This window comes from Cervus elaphus, chromosome 6 (assembly GCF_910594005.1).
Source record: "Cervus elaphus chromosome 6, mCerEla1.1, whole genome shotgun sequence".
NCBI lineage: Eukaryota > Metazoa > Chordata > Mammalia > Artiodactyla > Cervidae > Cervus > Cervus elaphus.
Genome location: NC_057820.1, coordinates 13,801,366 through 13,824,876, shown reverse-complemented (window position 1 = coordinate 13,824,876; position 23,511 = coordinate 13,801,366). Strand labels below are relative to the sequence as shown.

General features: G+C 47.3%; 1 protein-coding gene across 5 annotated transcripts in view; it reads left to right on the top strand.

Annotated features, from left to right (window-relative positions):
* Positions 1-23,511, top strand: part of JAKMIP1 (janus kinase and microtubule interacting protein 1) — a 154,430-nt gene that overhangs the window by 18,614 nt on the left and 112,305 nt on the right. Inside the window, exons 1-2 of one of the 5 annotated variants that reach the window (XM_043906220.1) lie at positions 2,421-2,443; positions 2,678-2,758. The exons of 3 other annotated variants lie outside the window; for them this stretch is intronic. The gene's annotated coding sequence lies outside the window, so the exon portion shown is untranslated. Of the gene's footprint in view, positions 1-2,420; positions 2,444-2,677; positions 2,759-5,050; positions 5,127-23,511 lie in introns of those variants that run through there. One more of the 5 variants, XM_043906222.1, reaches the window with a different exon arrangement.

The window sequence follows — 23,511 nt, the reverse complement described above, 5'->3', positions numbered from 1 at the left end:
AGAATCAAACATTGTTGCTCCAGCACCCTGATCTTTGACATCCCGAAGTACCTGCAGGGAGCACCAGGGCTGCATGGAATGTGGTTTGAAACCCAGGCCTGGTCACCATCTCCTGGTGCCCCTCAGTCCTGATGGTCTGCTCTAAACAGGTGGTTAGGTGGTGGTTGTTGTAGTTCAGTTGCTCAGTTCAGTTCAGTTCAGTCACTCACTCAGTCCTGCCCAATTCTTTGTGACCCCACGGACTGCAGCACGCTAGGCCTCCCTGTCCATCACCGTTTCCCAGAGTTTGCTCAAACTCATGTCCATTGAGGCGGTGATGCCATCCAACCATCTCATCCTCTGTTGTCCCCTTCTCCTCCCACCTTCAATCTTTCCCAGCATCAGGGTCTTTTCCAATGAGTCAGTTCTTCGCATTAGGTGGCCAAAGTATTGGAGTTTCAGCTTCAGCATCAGTCCTTCCAGTGAATATTCAGGACTGATTTCCTTTAGGATGGACTGGTTGGATCTCCTTGCAGTCCAAGGGACTCTCAAGCGTCTTCTTCAGCACCCCAGTTAAAAAGCATCAATACCGGCCGCCATCTCTTCGCAGACACCTGTGTCTCTGTGTTGCCATCTGCTCCTCAGTATATCACATTGGGTTGTTTGTTCTGTCTCAGCCTCCAAATGTCCTCACATCCCTAGGACCATGTCCTGGGAAGGAAGAGCCTCCAGGACTGTCATTGATGGAGCTGAGCCAGGCTGGAGAAAGAGCCACATTAGAACCACACTCACCTCCCAGGTCTCTGTGAACAGACTTTGAGTGTCCAGTGCTCTCCAAGGAGAATATAAGGGTGCAACCCACCCACTTCTTCCTCACAATGGATCTTGGGTTACTGGGAGTGTTTGGAAGGATGAGCAATCATACCAAGAAAGGCCAATGTCGTTCAAAAACTACACACCTGGCTGCATCACCCCTCTGTTCAGTGGGCTCCCCGTGTCCTAGGATGAAGCCTACACCCCCTGTCAACACATCTGTGGCCTCATCTCTTGATTTTCTTGCTTTCATCCTTTATTTTCATCTGCTCTGGCTGCTGTAAGAAAAAAATACCATTGATTGGGCAGCTTAAACAACGGAAGTTTATTTCTCACAATTCTAGGGCTGATCAAGGTGCTGGCTGATTCCAGTGAGAGTTCTCTTCTGACTTGTAGGTGGCCGCCTTCTCACTGTGCATTCATGAGGTGGACAGAGAGAGGAAATGAGCTCTCTTGTGTGTCTGCTTATTAGGACACTGATCCTGTCATGTCAGCCTAAAGCTCAAAGGCTTCATCTCCAAATACCATCATGTTGGGGATTAGGGTTTCAACATATGAATTTGTGGGGGACACAAACATTCAGTCCATAACACTGCCCCCTGCCTTATGGAACAATCTGTCTTCTTTGAATTTGCCCTTGTTCCTCCTATCTTTGTACATCTGTTTCCTTGCCATAGCACACCCTTTATGCCCCCTCTAAAGGTGGCTCAGGCTCATATCCTCGGGTACTTCTTGACTCCCTAGGCCCTACATATCTTTCTGTCCCAAACTTTCTGTGCCAAACTCTGAGCCTATTGTCTTTCATAGTTTTTCTTCCGCACTGGTGGGAGTCCAGGACCTGGGTGGGATTCGTGTCTGAGGCCTCTGTGCCCAGGACAGAGCCTGAAAATGGACAGCCACTGGGATGTTGAATGAATGAGTGAATAAACAAATGAATCAATGAATGGATGGATGGAGCTTGCGCTCCTGCCACTCTTCCTGCCTCAATGCCATTCAACCTTCCTTAGACCCCTGCTGCCTCGTCTGCATGACTGCATTTCGCTCCTGCCAGGGTCCATTTCAGATGTCTCTTTCTTCCCATTCTCCTGGGATCCACAGCTCCACGTCTTCAGTTATCACCTGGGCTTGCTACACTCTGTTTCCTCGCCTGCCTCCCTGACTCAACTGGAACTCCTCATGCGGGTGGGCCCACCACTGGGACACACAGTCCTGAGCCATCACGTTTAAGGGACTGGGCAAACATCTGCACCAGATGACGTCATCCTTAAGCATCTTCCTTCCCTGTGATGGCAGTAACCTGGTAGTTAGTAATCTGGCCATACGTTCATCTTGGTCCAGGCACCCCAGCCCTGTAGCAAACCCCTGGTCTCACCCTGGTTGCTTCAGCTCACGGCTGTGCAGCAGCTCTGGAGTCCTTCTCTTGAGAGAAGCCAGGATGTGGATGAGCTCTGTGTACCCCTCCTCCAAGCCTGCGCACGCAGCAGGTGCTCTGTAGTTGGCTGGTGAGGAGTGCCCTAGGCATATCGAGCCCCATTCAGTGGCTGGTGTACAAAGGATGTGGAAACCACAAAAGAAGCTGCTCTTAGCTTGGAGGTCACCAGTCACCCTGCTTGTTCTCAGCGGTGTGATTATGTGATTCATTTCAAGAGAGGTGAGAGAGAAATGGCCTGATGGCTGGGGCCTTTTCTGGGACTTGTTAAGGGGCCCTTGCACATTAATAAAGGGGAGATTCCAAAATGGTGTAGGGAGTTTGTGAAGAGTCAGCAAGTAGCAGCAGAAAGAGCAAATGCTTTGTATTCAGGTGGGGGTTTGAGCAAGTCCTTTACTTGCTTTCAGCTGAAACTGTGTCCCTATTAAATGAGGAAAATAACCTGTGCTTCTCCAGGACCTCGTGAGAACCAGGATTATGTACGTAAAAACCTGATGCCTTCTTGCTGCCTAAGGAGTGGCAGCCATCTATCCCCAGGTATGCAGAATAGCTCTGGCTTCTTTAGTATTGTAAACATAGTTTCTTTGACTTTTTGTGGATGAGGCAATGCATGGGCTGCCTGTGACTCTGTCTTCACAATCTAGCACAATATCTGACACCTGAAAGCTTCATAGCAGAGCAGGTGCAAATGTGGACGTGGACCCAGACTACCTGGGTACAACCTCCCACACCTACTTGCTAGCTATGTCACCCAGTCAAAGTACTTCTGTCTCTTCTGCCTGAACACTAAAACGGGGCACTAATAATAATACCCATGTCATGGGGCTGTGGAATTATAGAGAATTTGGAACGTTTGGAAGAGTTTCTAGTACAGAGAGATTGCTACAGAAGCAGCGACTGTTATTATTACTACTACTTGGTGCATGTTTGTGGAACTGTATCAAATTCTATTTGATGGAAGAGGAGCGTTGGTGCTGCCATGATGCTTTATTTCCCTTGCAGCACAGTTATTGGTTCCCATTGCTCTTTCCCACCTCAAAGTTTCTCTCTTTGTTCAGGATCTGGTAAGATTTTACAGTGAAAAGCTAAAGAAAGAGAAAATCTCACATGCACAGAATATTCTAAAGGAAGTTTCACCACGTTCTCATGAGTGTTGCTAAATAATTCTCATTCCTCTAGTTGATGAGAATTTTGTTATGTGGGTCCTGAATATGAGTAGCAATTTTATCAGTAATTGTGTTTGTGTTTGGTAGGGAACTGAAGTAGGTGGTTTTCTGATGATATTGGAAGTTTTTCATGATTGAAAAAGTTTTACTGTTTTATATAAGCATTGCTATTAATTTGGTGATGTTTGATATGCTGTCAGTATTCTTTGTTCTTCGAGGGGATGGCATAATCTGCAGGAAGGCGCCTTGCATTTCATTCCTAAAAATGGTCTTAGATGCCGTCTAAGAACATGCCAGGCATCATGCTGGGTCCTTGGGATAGAAGACAAAACTGACAATTCTTTGGGCACCTGAGAAGTGGCCTTAGAGTCAGACACACCCGGGTTCAGTCCTGGCTTTGCCACTTACAAGCTGTGAACCTTAGGCAGGCGACTTCACCTCTTTGAGCTTCAGTTTCCTTATCTGTCAAATGGGGATCATACTGTTACTTGTTTCACAAGGAGGTTTTGAGGATGGATTGAGATGGGTGTCCCCAACACACTGCCTGGCATACAGCAGGCTCACATATGTGGCAGCTCTTGGTTTAACTGCTGCTTTTAGGGTTCAAGGAAAGAAGTCAGGCCTCAAGAGACCCATGCAGCCTGACTCCAGGCCACCCTCAGCCACTTTTCTCTTGTTCTCTGGCTTGCAGGATGGGTAGGGTCACCTTTTGCAGAGGAGATGGCTGTGTGTGGGGCGAGAGGCCTGGTTTCCTGTGGGTTTGTGGCTTTGCAGCGTTGTCCTGTTGATGGCACCTGCGGGTTTCTGGAAGGTGGAGGAGGCGGGTGGTGGTAGATGGGATGAGGTCTCCAAGCCAGCCACCCTGGACTTGGTCTGGACCATCCTGTCCTGATCCATCCAGTCTACCTCTTAGCTGTGATATTTATTGAGTAACCCCTGGATGGATGCTTTATGCTCCTATATGGGTCTCTGAACCATCGTTCGGAGAAGGCAGGAAGAAACAGATGCTGTGGGAGGTTACATAAGACATTAATCGTCAGAATTAGTGAATGGTGGACCCTAAGAAGGAAAGCCTTGCCTTCTCTCCACCCATGCTGGACCTTTCTGGGTGGGCTCAGCAAGGGGATTATAACAGGTTGAGGTTTGGGAGTGGGTCCTTCCAAGAGCAGATTAATGTGGACTGCACAAAAAGATTTCATTTCCTGAAAAAAAAAAAAGAAGCAAAAAGTATTTGAAAAGTACCTCTAATCTTTATATATATATGTATGTATGTATTTTGCCCTCTAAACACATATGCTAGCTTTATATTTTACTGGAGTTCATACTGCACCAACTTTGTAGCCTGCCCTCCTTTTTAAGTGGAGAAATCCGTGTTGAAGATATCCCCATCATAATATTCCTTTGTAACAGGGGCAGGAAGCAGGTGGTGGGCGTGGCCAAGGAGGTGGGGAGCTGATAGGAAGCGGAAGGGGAGGAGTCAGGTTCAACTTTAAAAGTCAGTGGCAGGAAGTGATGTTGGACTGGCCGGAAGTGGGAGAGACCGGAGTCAGAGTTGGGGTGTTAGGGGTAACCTCAGTGCTTTAGTGCAGAAATTTGCTTTTGGAGTTGAGGAGGCTTGGCAGGGGCTCCAAGAGGAGAGGAGCCTGGATAGAGGGACGACCTGCAGCGTGTGAGACGCTCAGTCAGGACAGAGCCGAGTGCTTCCCAGGCCAATGAGAAGATAAGGTGGTGACTCTGATGTAGGTAGTGGCATTGGAGGGGAGCACTGGGCTTGGCATTGATATTCAGGGGAAGGCTGCCGTTATTGTGTGACTGCTCTCTGGGTCCATCCATGAAAGGGGCTGCTTTTCTTAACAGACCCTACAGGGGTGGCCTAAATTCTCGTAATCCATGGAGCATTCTCCGGAGACAGTTTTCTCTGGCTCAGGTTACAGAATTTGATGTCGGTCCTACAGCCTGTAAGAAATGGAGCCAGGATTCAACTTGGGGACTGACAGGGAAGTCCAGGCTTTTTTAGGGCAGCCCAGGTTTTCAGGGGCAGGGGCGTTAGCAACCATGGAGGACTTCCTGAAGCAGGCAGTAATGTGGCTTATACACCTTTACTTGGTTAAGCATGAGGCCAGGGTAAGGAGAGCAGAGGATTGGGTTCAGTTCCCGCCTCCTTGTGTACGTTTGCATTAGACACACCCTCTCTGGGCTCCATGACCTGTCAGTACAATGGGGAAGTAGGACCAGATGGCCTTTCTCAGCATCCCTTCCGAGTGTGGGGCTCACTCCTTCTCTACATAAGTGTTTGCTAAATAGTTTTCTCTTGAGGAAGCCTAATGTCTGACTGCCAACACAGCCTCCCTTCGTGAGCTCCCTTCCTGATTGCAGGATGCCAGTGGGTGTCCAGGTGGGTGTCCCTGTTCATGACAACAAGACTGTGCCCTGCCCGCCATTTTGAAAGACTCTTAACTCTGGCTGGCCACCCAGGCTATCAGTGATACAAGGAGGTTCACCCACTGGGTGATGTTGTGGAGTAAGCCCTGGGGCCTGACAGATCTGTGTTCAGATCCCAGTCTTCCTGCATGTTCAGTGGAGCCTTAGGCCAGTTCTTTGACTCAGAAAACCTCCATTTCCATATTTGTTAACAGGGAAGTGTTATCTCACCGAATCACCTAACTTCCCCACCCCATACCCCCGCCCATCACCCCCTACCCCCTACCCCTGCCCCAGTCCTCTTGGTTTTCTGGAAACTGTGCTGCTTCCCATTTCTGTAGAAAAGTAGCCCTGGGGTAGGAGTGATAAGGAGCTTGGTAAATGTTTGAAGAGATTTAAAATTAGATTAAAATGTAAAATACAGGGCTTCCTTGGTAGCTCAGATGGTAAAGAATCTACCTGCAATGCTGGAGACCCAGATTTGATTCCTGGGTCAGGAAGATACGCTGGAGAAGGGAATGGCAACCCACTCCAGTATTCTTGCCTGGAGAATCATGGACAGAGGTGCCTGGTGGGCTACAGTCCATGGGGTCGGTCAGACACATCTGACCAACTTTCACTTTTCTTTTCACTTTTCAAAATGTAAAATACAGCTCAATTCAAGCTTTAGTAATTCTTTGTCCTCATTCACTTGGACTATACTCCTAAGGTTTTGCCTCTTGAAATATTCACATCCATGATGTCCCCTCAGGCTTCTTCATCCCCTACCAGGTAAAGACACAGCCTCAGGACACTGTCTCTGCCTCTGGGGGCCCCCCCTCCAGGCAGCCCTCCCTGTTGACCCTGAGTAAGCAGTCAGAAATGCATGGGTGTCTGACCTTGTCCTCCTGGCCATAAACCTCTCCAGTAGCTTCCTGCTGTGCTTAAAGGTCAAGTACTAGCCCTTTAGGAATTTATTGTCCTCCCCCCTCCCCCCCCCCCAACATTAGGCCTCTAATCACTCCAGGGTAGCACTGTGCCTTCTTCTATGTACCTTTAGTGCCTGGTATCTGACACTGAGTAGATTGTCAGGAAGTGGTAATGATGCTGCCTTTCACTGTTATCTTCTGAGCAGAACACATCCTCTGCTATTAGGAGTTTCACTTATAGCCCTTTAGATGCCAGTGTTCCTATTTCTTATATAGATGAAGAATCTGGGGTTCAGAGAGGATAATGGGTCTTGACAGAATTCAAAATAATCATTAAATAATACACAGTTAATCTCTTAAACTCTTTAGAGGGAGCCATGAGGCATTTATTGGGGCTTCCGAGGTGGCACAGTGATAAAGAATTCACCTGCCAATACAGGAGACACAAGAGATGTGGGTTCAATTCCTGGGTTGGGAAGATCCCCTGGAGTAGGAGATGACAACCCACTGCAATATTCTTGCCTGGAAAATTCCATGGACACAGGAGCCTGGGGGGCTACAGTTCAAGGGGTCACAGAGTCAGACACAACTGAGCAACTGAGCGCACACACACACACATGAGGCATCTGTTACTTCAATTGGAAGAAAAAAATCTGAAATCTTTTCCAGGTGCAGAGAGAGTCCAGGATTGGTAGGCATGCTCCAGTTTGGGCAGGGTCCTGGTCTAACGTCCACCTGCCTGGGCAGAGCTGAGTGGGAAATTCTGCCTGTGCCGACTATGCTGGGATGAGCTCCTAGCTGAAATCAGGCCACCAGTCCTGCTTCCTGTGCGTAGCGTGTCAGTGATGTAGTGATAGTGAGATGCTTGTGGGAGTCTCCATCACTTAGTGCTTGTGGATTTTTAGTTACTTTTATTTTTCCACTGTGAAATTTAAAGCTATACAGAAGTAGTGAAAGCATTTCATAAAGAAAAAAGCCATCAGCATTCACCTTTATTCCCAGCAGCTTCTGAGCCACTGTTTTAGTGTCTTTTCCAGCATTGTCCAGAGGCAGCATGCAGGTTGAGACCTGTGTCGATGAAACCTTTTGCTTTTCACATGGGCAGAAGGGCTCTAGTTTGGAGCTTACTTCTTGGCGCCTCGGTTTTGTTACTCCTGAGCTGTTGAACTTGGGCCAGTTCCTCAACCTCTCTGGGCCTCCATGGCCTCAGCAATCAGTCCTCTGGAGAAAACACCACTGCTGGTTAGGGCTGCTGCTTTCTGACATTGGTTGGGATACTGGTGAGGAGAGTCTCAGGGGATTCAGGGGAAGGAGGAGGGGACAGATGAGGAAGGGCTTTATCCAAGCCAAGGAGTTTGGTTTTCACCCCGAGGGCAGTGAGGCGTCAACGATAGTCTGTGAATATATTTTACTGTTTCAGATTCTCAAAAACGTAGTGGTGGACACCCAGATCAGGGACCCTAGATCAGAACTCAGCAGGGCTCAGGGTGGCCGTGAATGAGGGGGCAGAGGGTGAGGAAGTGGCCAGAATCCATCCCTACAGATGGGGAAACTGAGGCCCACAGTGTCTGTGAGACTTCTCCAGGTAGACTCAGCAGTTGAGAGGTGGGAGCCCAGATCCCCTGCTTTTCTGTACTGTGGCCCACCTGACCCAGGCTGCCAGCTCCCAAGGACAGAAGGACCCCACTGTCATGCCTGCAGGTATGTGGTTTCTTAGACATAGAGCTGAAGACCAGGGCTGGTATCACCTGAGGGTTCATCATCCTCGATCACGGTGCCTTTCCAGCTACCCTGTCCTACTACTTGTCAAAGATTATTCTATTGAGGCTTATTATTCTTAATTGTCTTTATGTTTTGCTTTTCCACTTGATTATTTAGGGAAGTTTGTGGTTTGGAGTACCTCTGACAGAGACACGACCTCATCCTGAATACAACTGCTCTTTAATTAAAGTGCTGGGTCAAGAAAAAGAATTATTTTGCTAAGTAGGACATCACTGCAGCAATTGGTGTCATACATTGGAGTGGGAAACGTATTAGTGATAAAATATCCGGGTTTTGGTAATTGTGTTGTGATCACATCATGTCTTTGATGTTAAGAGATGAAAGCCATAGCACTGAGGGTGAGCTTTCGTGGTGTCTGCAATTTATTTTCAAGTGGTTCATAAAAATAGACTTTTATGTATAGAAACATCTTTATAGATAAAGTAGCAGAGGGAAACTATGAACAATTGGTGAGTCTAGGGAAGATGTGAAGAGTTCACTATACTATTCTTGGGACTTTTCTGCAGTTTTGAAACTTTGCAAATTGAAAAGTTTGTACTTTTCAATTTGTACTCCTAGCGGGAGAGGCTTGGAGGCTCGGCTATGTTCACCATCCACCCTTTGGTCTCCGGCCTCTTCGGCATCTCCATCACCTCCAGGTGGAGAGAACTACTCACTCCACAGTTCCATTCTGATCAGCCTCTTGGGGACCAGTCTTGAATTAGAGACACAGACTTTTGACAAAATTCATTCTACCTTTAGAGAAATCATTTCATTTTCAGAATCTTTCCTTTTGGGTCAACTTTCCTTAAATTTTTCATTTCTCTTCTGCCTTTATATGTTTATTGTGTTGACTTCTAAAATTACCAAAGTCATATTTTTATTGTAACTATTCAAACAAAGAGGAGAATAAAGAAATAAATAAATTCTCTCCATCTCATGTGGGGTAACCCGTGGTAGGTGGAACCCCAGAACTTTCCCCTGTGCTTATGGGAACACATAGAAATTCACACACACATCTAGTAGGGCTTGGTGTCTTTGTTTTTTGTTGTTTTTTTTATCCTTTGATAACCTGGGATCCCTACCTCTCCGTGAAGACCTGACTTAAGGGCTTCCTTCTCCAAGAAGCCCTCCAGGCTCTGAGCACTGACCTTACTTCATTGCAGTCATCTGATTATAAGCCACCGCCCCTGCCAAATCGTGGGTAATGCAAGGGCAGCAGCTGTTTCCATTTCATCGTCTGTGCTCAAGCCGGGAGCCCAGGAGATGTACAGTCAGTGTTTGTGGAGTGAAGAGATAGGCAGGGCCGACATCCTGGGCAAGGATGCTGCCTGAGCAGAGCCTTGCAGGTAAGAGACGCCTCCTCCTTCAAACATTCCTTCTGGCCCTGAGGAAGAGAGTTCTGAGGCCCTGGGCATCTGGGACAGGAAGTCACTTTGGGGACAATGGCCACTGCCGCCCTGAGACTCCCATGCCCTGGCTGGCTGTCCTAACACTAATGCCCTGTGTGGGCCCGGCTGGTGGGATGGGTCATGAGTGACCAAGGGTGACTGGGGCTGGGTTCTCTCCTTTCCCCCAGGTCCGGTACAGGCTGGCCCGCTGGGGGTCTTGGGCGTGAGGAAGAAGCCCAGGCTAAGGCTGGAGCAGCACAGGGTTTAGACGTGGGCCTGGCCTGGGTCTCATTATCTTGCCTGGTCCCGGCTCGGTCCTCATTAGAGGAGGGACTGCTTTCTGCAGCTGGGATTTATTAATCTTGTCTGCAGATCGCCCAGTTGGTGCCAAGGGACCAGGGCACTGCCAGCTGGAGGAAGTTGAAAGATCAGCAGGATGTAAAGCTGAGGGGCTGGTGTCTCAGCCAGTGTGCTGGGGAGCGTAGACAGGAACATCCCTTGCTCTGGGCAGCTGTCCTGAGCTCTCCCGCCGGTTCAGGCCGGAGGGGCCTCAGCTCGCCTGAAGGCAGGACTATAGATGTTAGAACACTGGACTGAGATTTCAGAGGATTTGCATTACTGGAAGAGAGTGGGCTGAGAATTCTCTAGTGGCCTGGTGTGTCCTGGGAAGAGTGGTCAGCATCAGTGGGGGAGCCTGTGGAGAAGTGAGAAATTCATCTTCTCTGTTAGTTTCAGTTATTAATGATGAATATTAGTAATGCTTAACTTTTAGATATCTTCATAGCTCTGTAAGAATATACACTTCAGCAACTTCAAAATTAGCATTTTCCCTATTATGGAAGCATAAACTGAGTAGGAAAGTGACTTTGAAAAGTCAAGTCTGTGGATTCATTCCTGAATCCTTGGCCAGGCCCTGTACCGGGAGTTGACATTTGGAAATGAAAGAAGCACAGCCCTAATCTCACCTGGCCTAGGTGGTTTCTGAGGTTGAATCACCAACATGCAGGACATGTAAAGATTCCTTTTCCGTCTTCCTACACCCGTCACTATTTTGCATTCATTTCCTTGGCATTTGTCTCTGAACAAATGCTGAACTGAATTGAGTTGGTCTAACCAACCAGGGGTCCCCAATCTCCAGGATCCAACACCTGATGATCCAAGGATGAACTGATGTAATAATATTAGAAATAAAGTGCACAGTAAATGTAATGTGCTTGGATCACCCCAAACCATCCCCCTACCAGGTCCGTGGAAAAATTTCCTTCCATGTAACCACTCCCTGGTGCCAAAATGGTTGGGGACCGCTGGTCTGCATGACAGTAGGTTCTATATTCTCTCTCTCTCTCTCTCTCTCAGTTTCCTGTCTGCCTGTTCACCTAGGCTGACAATCTTTGATGACGGGGACTGTATTGTGAATACCCAGTGGTGGTGGTAGTGATGGTGATGCTGGGAGGGTGTTGGGGAGGGTGGTGATGGTGATGGTGTCGTGGTAATAAGGGTGGTGGTGGTACGGGTGATGGTGCTGGTGGTCATTGTGGTCATGCTGATGATGGAGGTGGCAGTGAAAGCGGCTTTGGTGCTGGCAGTGGTGATGGTGATGATACTGGTGATGGTGGTGGTATCGGTGGTGGTGGTGATGTGAGGGTGGTTGTGGTGATGGGTGTTGGTGATAATGATGATTTGGTGGGAGTGATGGTGGAAATGATGCTGATAGAGTGGTGGGGTTGTGGGGAGAGTGGTGATGGTGATGATACTGGTGATGTGGCGGTATTGGTGGTGGTGGTGTGAGGGTGGTTGTGGTGATGGGTACTGGTTACTGATAAGGTAAGAGATGCCTCCTCCTTCAAACATTCCTTCTAGCCCCAGGGAAGAGAGTCCCAGGGCCCTGGGCATCTGGGATAGAAAGTCACTTTGGGGAACATGGCCACTGCCACCCTGAGGCTCCCGTGCCCTGGCTGGCTGTCCTCACACTAATGCCCTGTGTGGGCCAGGCTGGTGGGATGGGTCGTGAGTGACCACGGGTGAGGCCGGGGCTGGGTCCTCTCTCGTCCCCCAGGCCCAGTACAGGCTGGCCCCCTCGGGGCCTTTGGGGTGAGGAAGAAGCCCAGGCCAGGGCTGGAGCTGCACAGGATTTACGCGTGGTGGTAGTGATGGCGGTGGGGAGAGATGTGGTGGTGTTGCAGGTGATGGTAGTATTGTGCTGGTGGTGGGAATGATGAGGGTGGTGATGGTGATGATGGTGTTTGTGAGGATGGTGGTGGTGGTGAGGGTGATGTCGTAGCGGGGTTGGCGGTGGGAGTTGCTGATGGTAGGGTTGGTGGTGGCAGTGGTTTTGGTGGTAGTGTGAGAGTGAAAGTCGCTGAGTCATGTCTGACTCTTTGTGACCCCATGGATTAGATGGTCCTTGAAATTCTCCTGGCCAGAATATTGAAGTGGGTAGCTGTTCCCCTCTCCAGGGGATCTTCCTGACCCAGGAATCGAACCCAGGTCTCCCACATTGCAGGCAGATTCTTCACCACCTGAGCTACCAGGGAATCCCTGTGTGTGTAGTAAAACTTAAAATTATGGGTCCACTTGTACTCAGCACTCATGTAAGCACTTTGGTTGTCAATCTGCTGCCTCTTCGTGACAAGTAATGAGGTTGGAGTCACCACTAGGCTCCTCTGCCAGGCGAGACACAGGGCTGCATGGTTAGTGCATGCGAAAGTTGGATTCGAACCCTGATAGATTGGCTTCAGAGCTGACACTAAATCAGGGTTAGTCAAGTGTGATCCTGCGACCTCCGGCATGACATCGCCTGTGGAAATGCTGACTCATGGGCCCAACCCATTTGATCAGCATTACTGGGGATGGGCCAGCTAAGGGACATTCAGGGAGTCTGTTGTCCTCAAGCACATTAAAGTTTGAGAAGCGCGGTCCTGCTCTCAGTGGCTGAGTCAGTCAGTGAGTGTATAACCCAGGCTCACGTGTCTCTGGCCTTAATCCTTCGAGTGGCCTGCGTGCACCAGAGCATCAGGACCGTGGCCTCCTTCCTGGTGAGATAAGAGCTAATCCAAAAAGGGGAAGAAGAGCAGATCCTGTCTTTACTGTGTGCTTGACTCACCTGGGCATCTAGTTAAAATGCAGGTTCTGAGTCAGTGGGTCTGGGGATGGGGGGCTGAGACCCTGTATCTCTCAGGAGATCCCGGGGATGCTGACGCTACTGGCCTGTGGACCCACTTTGAGTTACAAGAGCTTCTCCCCCTTGAACTAGCATCAGCGGCACCTGAAGGAGTGGCTGAACTCACCCCCACGTTTCCGATTCAGCAGCTCTGGGTTGGGCCTGAAATCTTGCATTTCTAACAAGCTCCCTGGCTGTGCCAGTGCTCCGGACCTGGAGGCCACACCTGGAACAGGCAAGGCCTGAAGCCAGCAGCTGCAGCTTTGGCTGCACGTTGGAATCACCTGAGGACCTTAAAGAACCACTGAGACCTGCACCCCACTCCAAGATGCTGAGTCACTGGGACGGAGCAGGGCCTGAGTGTCAGGAATTTTCAGCCAAGGTTGAGAACCGCTGCTGGAGCCAATTTTTTTTTTTTTTAAGCCTAGCTCCCTGGGGAGATGAGACTATGATACCATCTTGGCCCCTGGAGAGTTCTGAAATTCAGTGGCCAGGTGGAGCCGGGCACAGGTATGAACAATCAATTCTCTGGGCTTTTCCAGTGGTCAGCAGGGCTGGGAGCAGTTGCCCTGGACTGACAGCTTGTGCCTGGCCCCTTGAGGCTCCTGTGCTGCTGGCCGTAGGTCCTGAGGACTGGCCTCGCGCTCCAGGCCTCTAACTTCTGCCCTTGGCGAGGTGAAGCGCCTTGCTCTCAAAGAGACTCTGCAGAGTCTCCGCTTCTGCTACTCCCCACTGGACAGTGTGACCTCCTAGAACTTCCTGAAGTCTGCCTTCATCTATAAAGTGAGGGAAATAAACTATTTGCTCCAAGGAGTTGCCTGAGAAATAATGTTTCTAAATGGCTTGTGCAGCACCCGACACCCAGGAGTGCCCCTCAAGATCAGTAGCTGAGTTTTATTTATTTATCATTTATTTATTACTGATACATCAAATGGAGCGGCTCTGAAACATGAGGGGCAGGAGAATCATGGGGGAACTTTAGGCTTCTGTGAGATTCATTAGGCTCCAGGGCTTCTGGCGCACAGCAGTTTGAAAACCACCGATGTTAGAATAATCTGGTGGTGGTTATTAGCTACTAGCTAAGAAGGACTCACTCGTTGTCTCTGACTCTGTGACCCCCATGGACTGTAGCCCACCAGTCTCCTCTGTCCGTGGGATTTTCCAGGCAAGAACACTGGAGTGGGTTGCCATGTCCTTCTCCAGGGGATCTTCCTGACTCAGGGGTCAAATCCAGGTCTTCTGCATTTCAGGCAGATTCTTTACTGTCTGAGCCACTAGGGAAGCCCAGGAAGGACACCCCAATTTCTGGCCTGGGGGGCTGGTGGGGTATTCCCTGGGGTGAGAAACTTCAGAGAAGCACAGAGGTAAGGGTGGGAAGTGGGGAGCCCAGGTCTGGGCTGCTTGTTATGAGGCGTCTGTGGGCCAGCGGGAAGGTACGGATGGCAGTTGGAGACATGCGTCTGAAACACATGAGGCAGTCCTGGGCTGTGTTCCCACCATCTCTAAGGAAAGGCTCCGGTTCTTCAGCACTTAGAGCTTCTTGTATTGCGCTGTGACATTGACAGCTGGTCATGTGAGCGAGACGCATTTGCGGCATCTGAGGAGCTGCTGTGTGCCATGAACTGGCTCTGGGTCTTGCTCACGGCCTGCTTTGGGCCTCAGGCATGGCTCTCAACACTTTGACCGTTGCTTCCCCCGAGCACTGTCAACCCCTTGCCTCAGTTTCTCTGCCCTTCCCTCCCCCAACACCCCCTCGGAGGCTGCCTCTTGGAGGCCATGGTAAGTGGTTTAATGTCTTGGGTCAGGCCTGGTCACAACTGTCCTTGGTAGGCTCTGGGCATGGACATGGCTCCTCTCAGCCTCGAGGGTTTTGTTTGGTTCCCCTTGCCTAATGGTTAAAAGTCAATTTAAAAATAAATCATATATACTCAACATTGCTAATTATTAGAGAAGTGCAAATCAAAATTACCATGAGGTCCCACCTCACACTGGTCAGAATGGCCAGTATCAAAATGTCTACAGATAAATGCTGGAGAGGGTGTGGAGAAAAGGAGACCCTCCCACACTGTCGATGGGAATATAAATTCGTGTTGCCACTATGAAGAACAGTATGGAGGTTCCTTAAAAAACTGAAAATAGAGTTACCATATGATCCAGCAATTCCACTTTTGGGTATTTATCTGGAGAAAACCATAATTCAAAAAGATACATGCACCTCAAAGTTCATTGCAGCCCTGTTTACAATAGGCAAGACATGGAAACAACCTATATGTCCATTTGTTGAATGTATAAAGAAGATGCGGTCCATATAAACAATGGAACGCTACTCCCCCCACAAAAGAATGAAATATTGCCATTTGCTTCAGTGTGGAAGATTGCTAATGCTGAGTGATGTTAGAGAAAGGCAGATGTTATATGGTATCACTTATATGTGAAATCTAAAAAATAATATTCAATACAGATGAATTTATTTACAAAACAGAAATAGGCTCACAGACATAGGGGGAAAAAAAAAGTACCAAAGGGGAAAGGGGGGAGAGAGAAGTTAGTAGTACAGGATTAATGGATATACACTAAGTGAGTGAAGTCGCTCGGTCGTGTCCGACTCTTTATGACCCCCATGGACTGTAGCCCACCAGGACCCTCAGTCCATGGGATTTTCCAGGCAAGAATGCTGGAGTGGGTTGCCATTTCTTTCTTCAGGGGATCTTCCCGACACAAAGATCGAATCCGGGTCTCTATGAATTAGATAAACAGCAAGGATTTACTGTATAGCACAGAGAACTATATTCAATATGTTGCAATAACCTGTATCAGAAAAAAATCTGAAATATATATATGTACATATATGTATATGTGAATCATTTTGCTGTGTACCTGAAATGAACATAATATTGTAAATCAAACTTCAGTATTAAAAAAATCATACATATGTGTGTGCACACATACTCAGTTTCCTGGGGCCACTGTAACAAAATACCACAGGCTGGGTGGCTTAAAACACATATTTTTTCTCTAGTGGGTGTGAAGTGCAATGTCATTGTGGTTTTGATTTTCATTAATGACTCACGAGTTGAGTTGAGCATCTTTTCATCTGTCTACTGGCTGTTGGTATATATCTTCTTTGGAAAAATATCTATTTAAATCATTTGCCTGTTTAAAAATGAGATTGTTTGTCTCAATTGTTGAGTTGTAAGAGTTCTTTCTATGTCCTGGATATAGCCCCTGTTGACTAAAAAAAGATGTACAACTTGAGAGTTGCAAGTTAAGTTTTATTTGGGGCAAAATGAGGACTGCAGCCCAGGAGGCAGCACCTCGGATAGCTCTGGGAAAGTGTTTCAAAGCATCAGTGGGGGAAGGCCAATATATAAGCTTTTGGTGAAGGGGGAGTTCAGTATCATGAAGTACTCATTTTACAGAAGTTTTTTGTTAGTCATGAGGATCTGATGAAGTCACTGATCTGATGAAGGGATTTAGTGCTTCTCTGGATATGAGGCAATGCAAGGATTGAGATCATGAAATTTGTTCCTAAAAACATCCAATATCTAAAGACCTGTCCCACCAGGTTCCCTGGAACACAGAGTGCCTCACCCCACCCTGAACTCCTTCAGGGGTTGTTGAAGGTCAGCAGCTGCAGCAGCATGGGGTTCAATCTTCTTAGAGGCAGATGGCAAGTGCTTTTGTTGTTCACTCATTGGCAATGCCCTTGGTAAGTGCCAATTTGTAGTTGACAGCCCCTTATTGGATGTGTGACTTGCAAATATTTTCTTCTGTGGGTTTTCTTTTAATTTTCTTTGTGCTGTCTGTATTAGTTTCCTGGGACTGCTATAACAAATAACTACAAACTGGGTGGTATGGTCCTAAAACAACAGAAATCTCCTTTCCCAGTGCTGGAGGTCAGAAGTCTCAAATCAGGGTGTCAGCAGGGTCATGCTCCTTGTGAAGTCTCATCTTGCCTCTTCCAAGTTTCTGGTGGCCCCAAGCATTCCTTGGCTGGTGGCCACATCACTCCAAACTTTCACCACTGTTTTCACATGGCCTTCTTCCTTGTGTGCCTTTCTGGTGTCCTCTTCTCTTCTTATAGACACCAGTTCCAGAATGATCTCATCTCAAGATCCTTAACTTATTATGTCTGCACATACTCCATTGCCAAATAAGGTCACATTCTGAGGTTCCCGGTGGACTTGAATTTTTGAAGGACACTATTCAAAACACTGCAGGGTCCTTCAAATTTTAAAATTCTGGTCAAGTTCAGTTTATCTGTTTTTTTTTTTTTTTTTTGCCATTTGTGCTTTGCATGTCTTATCTAAGAATTCATTTCCCAGTGCAAGGTCATGAAGATTTATTCCTGTGTTTCCTTCTAAGGGTTGTTTTTTTTTTTGTATATGACATGAAATGGGTGTTCAGCTTCACTCTTTTGCTTGTGAATATCTAGTTGTCCCAGCACCATTAGTTATAACAGCTATTGTTTCTATCAATTTATCTTGATATTCTTGTCAAAAATAAAAATGACCATAAATGTAAAGGTTTATATTTGAATTTTCAGTTCTATTCCGTTTATCTCTATGTCCTCATGCAGGTATCACATTTTCTTGATCACTGCAGCTTTGTGGTGAGTTTTGAAATCAGGAAATTTGTGTCCTCAAACTTTTTTTGTTGTTTGTTTTCGAGGTGGTTCATGTTGAAATGTGAAATGTGAAATGTTGAAATGTGAAAATATTCAACATGAATTTCAGGACTAGCTTCTTAAAGAAGTCAGCTGGGATTTTGATAGGAATTGTGTAGAATCAGTAGGTAAATCTGGTCTTAACTATATTAAGTCTTCTGATCCATGAACATAGGATGCCTCTCCATTTATTAGGGTCATCTTTAATTTCTCTCCACAGTATTTTATATTTTTAATTCTTTTACTAAATCCGTTTTATTCTTTTTAAGTTATGTTTTTAATTGGAGGATAGTCGCTTTATAATATTGGGTTAGTTTCTGCCACGTATCAACATGAATCAGCCACAGGTATCCATATGGTCCCCTCCCTCGTGAACCTCCTTCCCACCTCCCACTATGGAGAATAATATGGAGAGTCCTTTAAAAACTAGGAATAAAACTGCCATATGATCCATTTTATTCTTTTAAATATTATTTATTTTTAGAGGTTGTCCCCGAAACAAAATTCCCCACTGGGGAAGACTCCTCCAGTTTGAGAAATGATTGTTTCTCTCCTTTGAGTACTGTTTCATCTGAAGATTTTCCTTCTAAGCTGAGCCTAGGAATTGAGGTCCAGACCGCAGGCATCAGGGGGACTGCTCCATAAAGTCTTAGAAACTCAGGTTGGAAGGAATCTCAGGGACCCTGGCACCAAACTCTGCTTGGGCTGTATTGAAGTTCTGAGTTGAACTGAGTCATTTTTTTGTTTATTTCTGTGTTCATCTGTCCATCCATCCATCCATCCATCCTTCCATCCATTCACCCTCCCGCCTCTTTAACCCCATCACCAGGGTATCCCACATGGCCCTCTGTGCTGAGGGATAGAGACTGAGGTGACTTAGACCCAGTCCCTGCCCCCAGGAAGCTCATAGTCAGCAGGAAATGAGGAGGCAGTCTAGATGACAGCCTCAAAGACAGAGAGGCAGAGGTTAGGAGTGTTGGGGACAGAGAGAGGTCTGTTTATTTTAATGGAAATGACTAGAGTAACTAAAGTTGATGGTGAGGAGCCCTGGAGGGAGGTGACACTGTAGTCGGTGGGACAAAGGAGGGAGGTTTGAGAGAAGATGGGAATGAGAAGGGGTCTAAGGCCAGAGAAGAAGCAGGTGTTGATTTTGGGAGTGCAAGCTTGAGAGTGACTGTCTGCTTCTCAGTTCAGCTTGCTCTGTCCCTTATAGAAAAATACCGTTTTTTCCTCTCTCCTGAACAATCTACTGTTCATTCCTAGCTCATTTTGATTCAGTTACAAATGGAGTCATCTTCCAGTTTTATCCATGAATTGGTTATTGCTGGTATATAGGAAAGGAAGCTATTATTTTTGTCAGTTAGACCTATTCATCTACTTTGGGAGATTCTAAAAGTCCCATTAGTATATTTAGTCCCATTTGGATATTTAGTATATTTCATCTTCTTGGTGCCATTGTCACTTCTCTGCAGCCTAATTTATTCTCCCTCTCTTTTTCTTGGCCCAAACCTACCCTGCCCTGACTCCATTTCCTGGTTCTTCTCTCCCTCCCCACCGTTGACAGCAGCCTTCCACCTTGTCTTTCTAAGAATCCTCTTTGTTCACACAGCCGCCTTCCCTGCCCCTAAATGGAAATACTTTCTTGGCTTATCCTGCTCATTAGAGCTGTGATGCCAGTGAGTGTCTCGACATGGGGCTTTTCCCCTGAGAAAAGGGATCACTCGATTTGTGACCAGCTTTTCACACAAAGAAATCTTGCCACAGCCTCTGCTGCTTGGCTTTATTTAACGAGTCCCTTATTATTCCCATCTTTATGGATTATCTCCCTGTCTGATTGTTCCCTTAGGAAAGATTCTAGAAGTGAAGCTACTAAGCAAAAGCAATCCGTATTTAAAATTTTTCGCAGGAGTTGCCAAATGGCACTCTACAAGAGTTGTGCCAATTTGTACCCACCAGGACTGAATGGAAATAGCCATGTCCCAGGACCTTGCCAACAGTGCAGACCTTCGCCAGCGTGATAAGTGAGGATTCTCATCCCCAGTCTCGTTTTTGGATTTCCGTGAGGCTGAGCATCTTGTCGCCTGTGTACTGGCCACGTGCTTTTCTTTTTGGAGAATCGCTTCTTCATTATTTATACTTAGCTCTCTGTTGGCACGTTGCTTAAAGCAGATTTGATTTGTAAGGCTTCATAACCTAAAAGGGATATTAACCCCTGCTCTTTAATATGTTACAATGATTTTTTCCCCATCTTGGACTCTTGATGTTTTCGCTCTGGGATGCTTTTCCCCAACAGAAGTTTAACCTTAGTGCCCTCTGTGGATGCTTAAACTGTTGGCCTCCTCTAATACTTGTTTTTAGGAGATTTCTTTGTTTCGTGGTTTCTTTTCTTTTCTTTTTTTTAATGTATTTTTAAATTGAAGTATAGTTGACTTACAATGTTTTAGGTGTGAAACAAAGCGATTCAGTATATATATACACACACAGATCTATTCTTTCAGATTCTTTTCCATTATAGATTGTTACAAGATACTGAACATAGTCCCCTGTGCTATACAATAGGACCTTGCTGTTTATCTGTTTTATACATAGTAGTGTAAATATCTGTTAATCCCAGATTCCTGATTTATCCCTCCCCCTTCCACCTTTCCCCACTGGTAACCATAAGTTTGTTTTCTAAGTCTGTAAGTCTGTTCCTGTTTTGTAAATAAGTTCATTTGTATTAATATTTTAGATTCCACATGTAAGTGATATCATACGATGTTTGTCTTTCTCTGTCCAACTTACCTCATTTAGTACGATAATCTCTAGGTCCATCCATGTTGCTGCAAATGACATCACTTCATTCCTTTTATGGCTGAGTAGTATTCCAGTGTGTATATGTACATATATATACATATAAGCTGTGGTATACACACATGGGTATGTGAATATACACAGATGTATACGTACACATCTGTGTATACCACATCTTCTTAGTCCATTCGTCTGTCAGTGGAGCTTTGTTTTTATCTGTGTGTAATCCACATGAAAGTTGTTTTACTATAAGGACCTAGATAGATCCAGTTTTATTTTTCCTAAACAGCTTGTCTTCTCTCCCAGTCCAGTGGTAGTGCGTGAGCTGTTCTCTCTCTCCTCATTTGTGTGGGTTAAATTCCTGTGTCTGTCCTTGGATCTGTTTTTTGGACTTTCTCTCCTATCTCACTGATCTGTTGATCAGCCCACATGGCATCCCTTAGGAAAGAGGCACAGACTCCCAGCTTGAAGCTTTCAAACCAGGTTTTTCTTTCCTTCAAAACAGATAGATTTCCTGTCTGAGGATGACAACTCTGTGTGTGTGTGTGTGTGTGTGTGTGTGTGTATGTGTGTGTGAAAGTCGCTTAGTCATGTCTGACTCTTTGCAACCCCATGGATGGTAGCCCACCAGGCTCCTCTGTTCATGGGATCCTCCAGGCAAGAATACTGCAGTGGGTTGCCATTCCATTTTCTAGGGGATCTTTCTGACCCAGGGATCGAACCCAGGTCTTCTGCATTGCAGGCAGATTCTTTATTGACTGAGCCAGTCTGGAGGAGCCCAGAAGACCCTGTGGGGGTGATCACCCGTATACCTCCGACCCTCTGAAATGTTCTCATACCTTCTTTCTGCCTAATCATATCTCACCAGTGGCTCCAAAACTAAATTTTTATTGAACTTACAAACATTGACTTGCCACCTCCTCCGCCAGACCCTGTACTAGGTTAGCCACATGAATTAAGCGGGGGCTTCAGAAGCCATGACGCCTGCACACTTGCTTCACCCCGCACGAAGCCTCCGGACCTGTGTTCACTCAGAGCACCTCTGACACCTCCTACCTGGCAGCAGGTGGGCAGGCAGACACCACCACTCCACTGCTGACCCTGTGCTGGAAGGTTCTTGGCCTTCAAGTGCTTCGTGTGTGAGGTTGTGGGAAGCTGGCAGGTCCCTGGGGGAAGCCGGGATGTCTGGAGCACTCCCTGTGTGCTACCCTTGTCTGTCCGCAGTCCTGACAGCATCCCTGGGAGGTGCTCCACCCGCATCATCCTCACTTTCCAGGTTGCGGGATGGAGACCGGGAAGCGAGGGCAGAGGAAGCCGGTCAGGGTCCCCCACAGAGGAAGGGGCGGAGCCAGCCTACAACTGGGGCCCTACCCCATAGCACTGTTCTCTGTTGCCGTAGCCTTGGAAACGTGGCCCAAATAACTTGCGAAGCTGTAAAAGCTTAGTTAGCTCTTGTTCTTTGGGTTGAAAGAAAGTGTTAGCCGCTCAGTTGTGTCCGACTCTTTGCAACCTATGGACTGCAGCCCACCAGGCTCCTCTGTCCATGGGATTTTCCATGCAAGGATACTGGAGTGGTTTGCCATTTCCTCCTCCGGGGGATCTTCCCGAAGCAGGGATCGAACCTGGGTCTCCTGCGTTGCAGGCAGATTCTTTACCGGCTGAGCTTTGTTCTTTGGGGGAATAAAATGCTCCATAGAAGAGAAGCTGAGCCACCCTAGCGCTGTTGCTTTAAGTGAGGACATCCCGGGAGTGGACTCCCTCACGCAGACCACTGTGGGAGGCTCCGTGTTGGGTGCTTTACAGATAGGCGGCTCTAACTGGACAGGGAAAGGGACAGCGTAGACAGTGAGCCCCAGTCTGTGCATGAGGAGGCGGCACCTCGGGGAGCTTAGGTGACGTGTCCAGGGCAGCCCAGGGCGACAATGTGGCATTCTGGTCCGAGTTCCTGGCCCCTCGCTGCTCTGACAGTTTGGGCCACTGGCTCATAAAAAGGTCTAGACAATGGTAGATTTTAGTCAAAAGAAGGCAGGTGTTACAGTGGAAAGTAGGTGCTAAAGTTTCATCTCTAAGTTTGAGATATTCTACATATTTGTATCTTTCTAAATGTCACGAATCACCCGGTATAGACATTGCTACTCTCCAGAGAATGTTCAAATGAGCTTCATTTGGTTCTCAGAACGACCCTGTGCAGTGGGCCAGATTTGCATCCCCATCCCTCTTTTTGCACATGAGGGTAACCAGCCTAGGGCATCCGGCTCTCTTCTAATCGTGGGACCAGTTACGGCACGTGCAGGGCTGTAGAGCATTGGCCAAGGGGCGTCAGTCCTCCGAGTGCCGAGAAGTCACGAGAGGACCAGTAGCTGTTGCGGACAGACCACGTGCCAGGATGAACCTCCGGGGAGTGGTGAGGCTGGGATGAACACAAGAATGGGCCAGAACCATCCTCTGGCACATCCTGCGGCCTCCAGGGATGTAGAGAAGCCTTCCAAACGATGCTGTCAGAAGTTTCCCAGGTGAAGACAGATGAGAGCCTGTCATTCATACCAGATTATGGGTTTGCACCTCAGCAGTGAAGGGTTGGATGACCAGGACTACTTGGGCCTCCTGCAGTCAAAAGCTCAGGACAGATGGTATTGGGTAGATTTTTGCAAATCATAAGAAAGGGAATGCACAGCAATCTGTTAGCCGTGTTGGCATCTGACTTGAATTTTTTGTGAAATCAGAATGATGTACTCAGTTCCCATATTTGAATAAATCTAAGATGACACCAATTGAGAGGTGCTTTATTGTTTTTTATACCACTAAGGAAAGGGAAGAAACAATGCTGCCAGCTAAACCACAACAGGGCTAGGTCATAAGACACATTCCGTGTCTAAAGTGAGAGAGCATGCAGCTCAGAAGCAAGGCACATGGCAGTGTTCATGTGTTCACGTGCTGGCGGATCGTGCCAGAGGGCTGACTTTGCGCTGGGTACAGCAGGGTGAAATTACGTGCACAGGCCCTGCTCCTCTGAGGCACACAGAC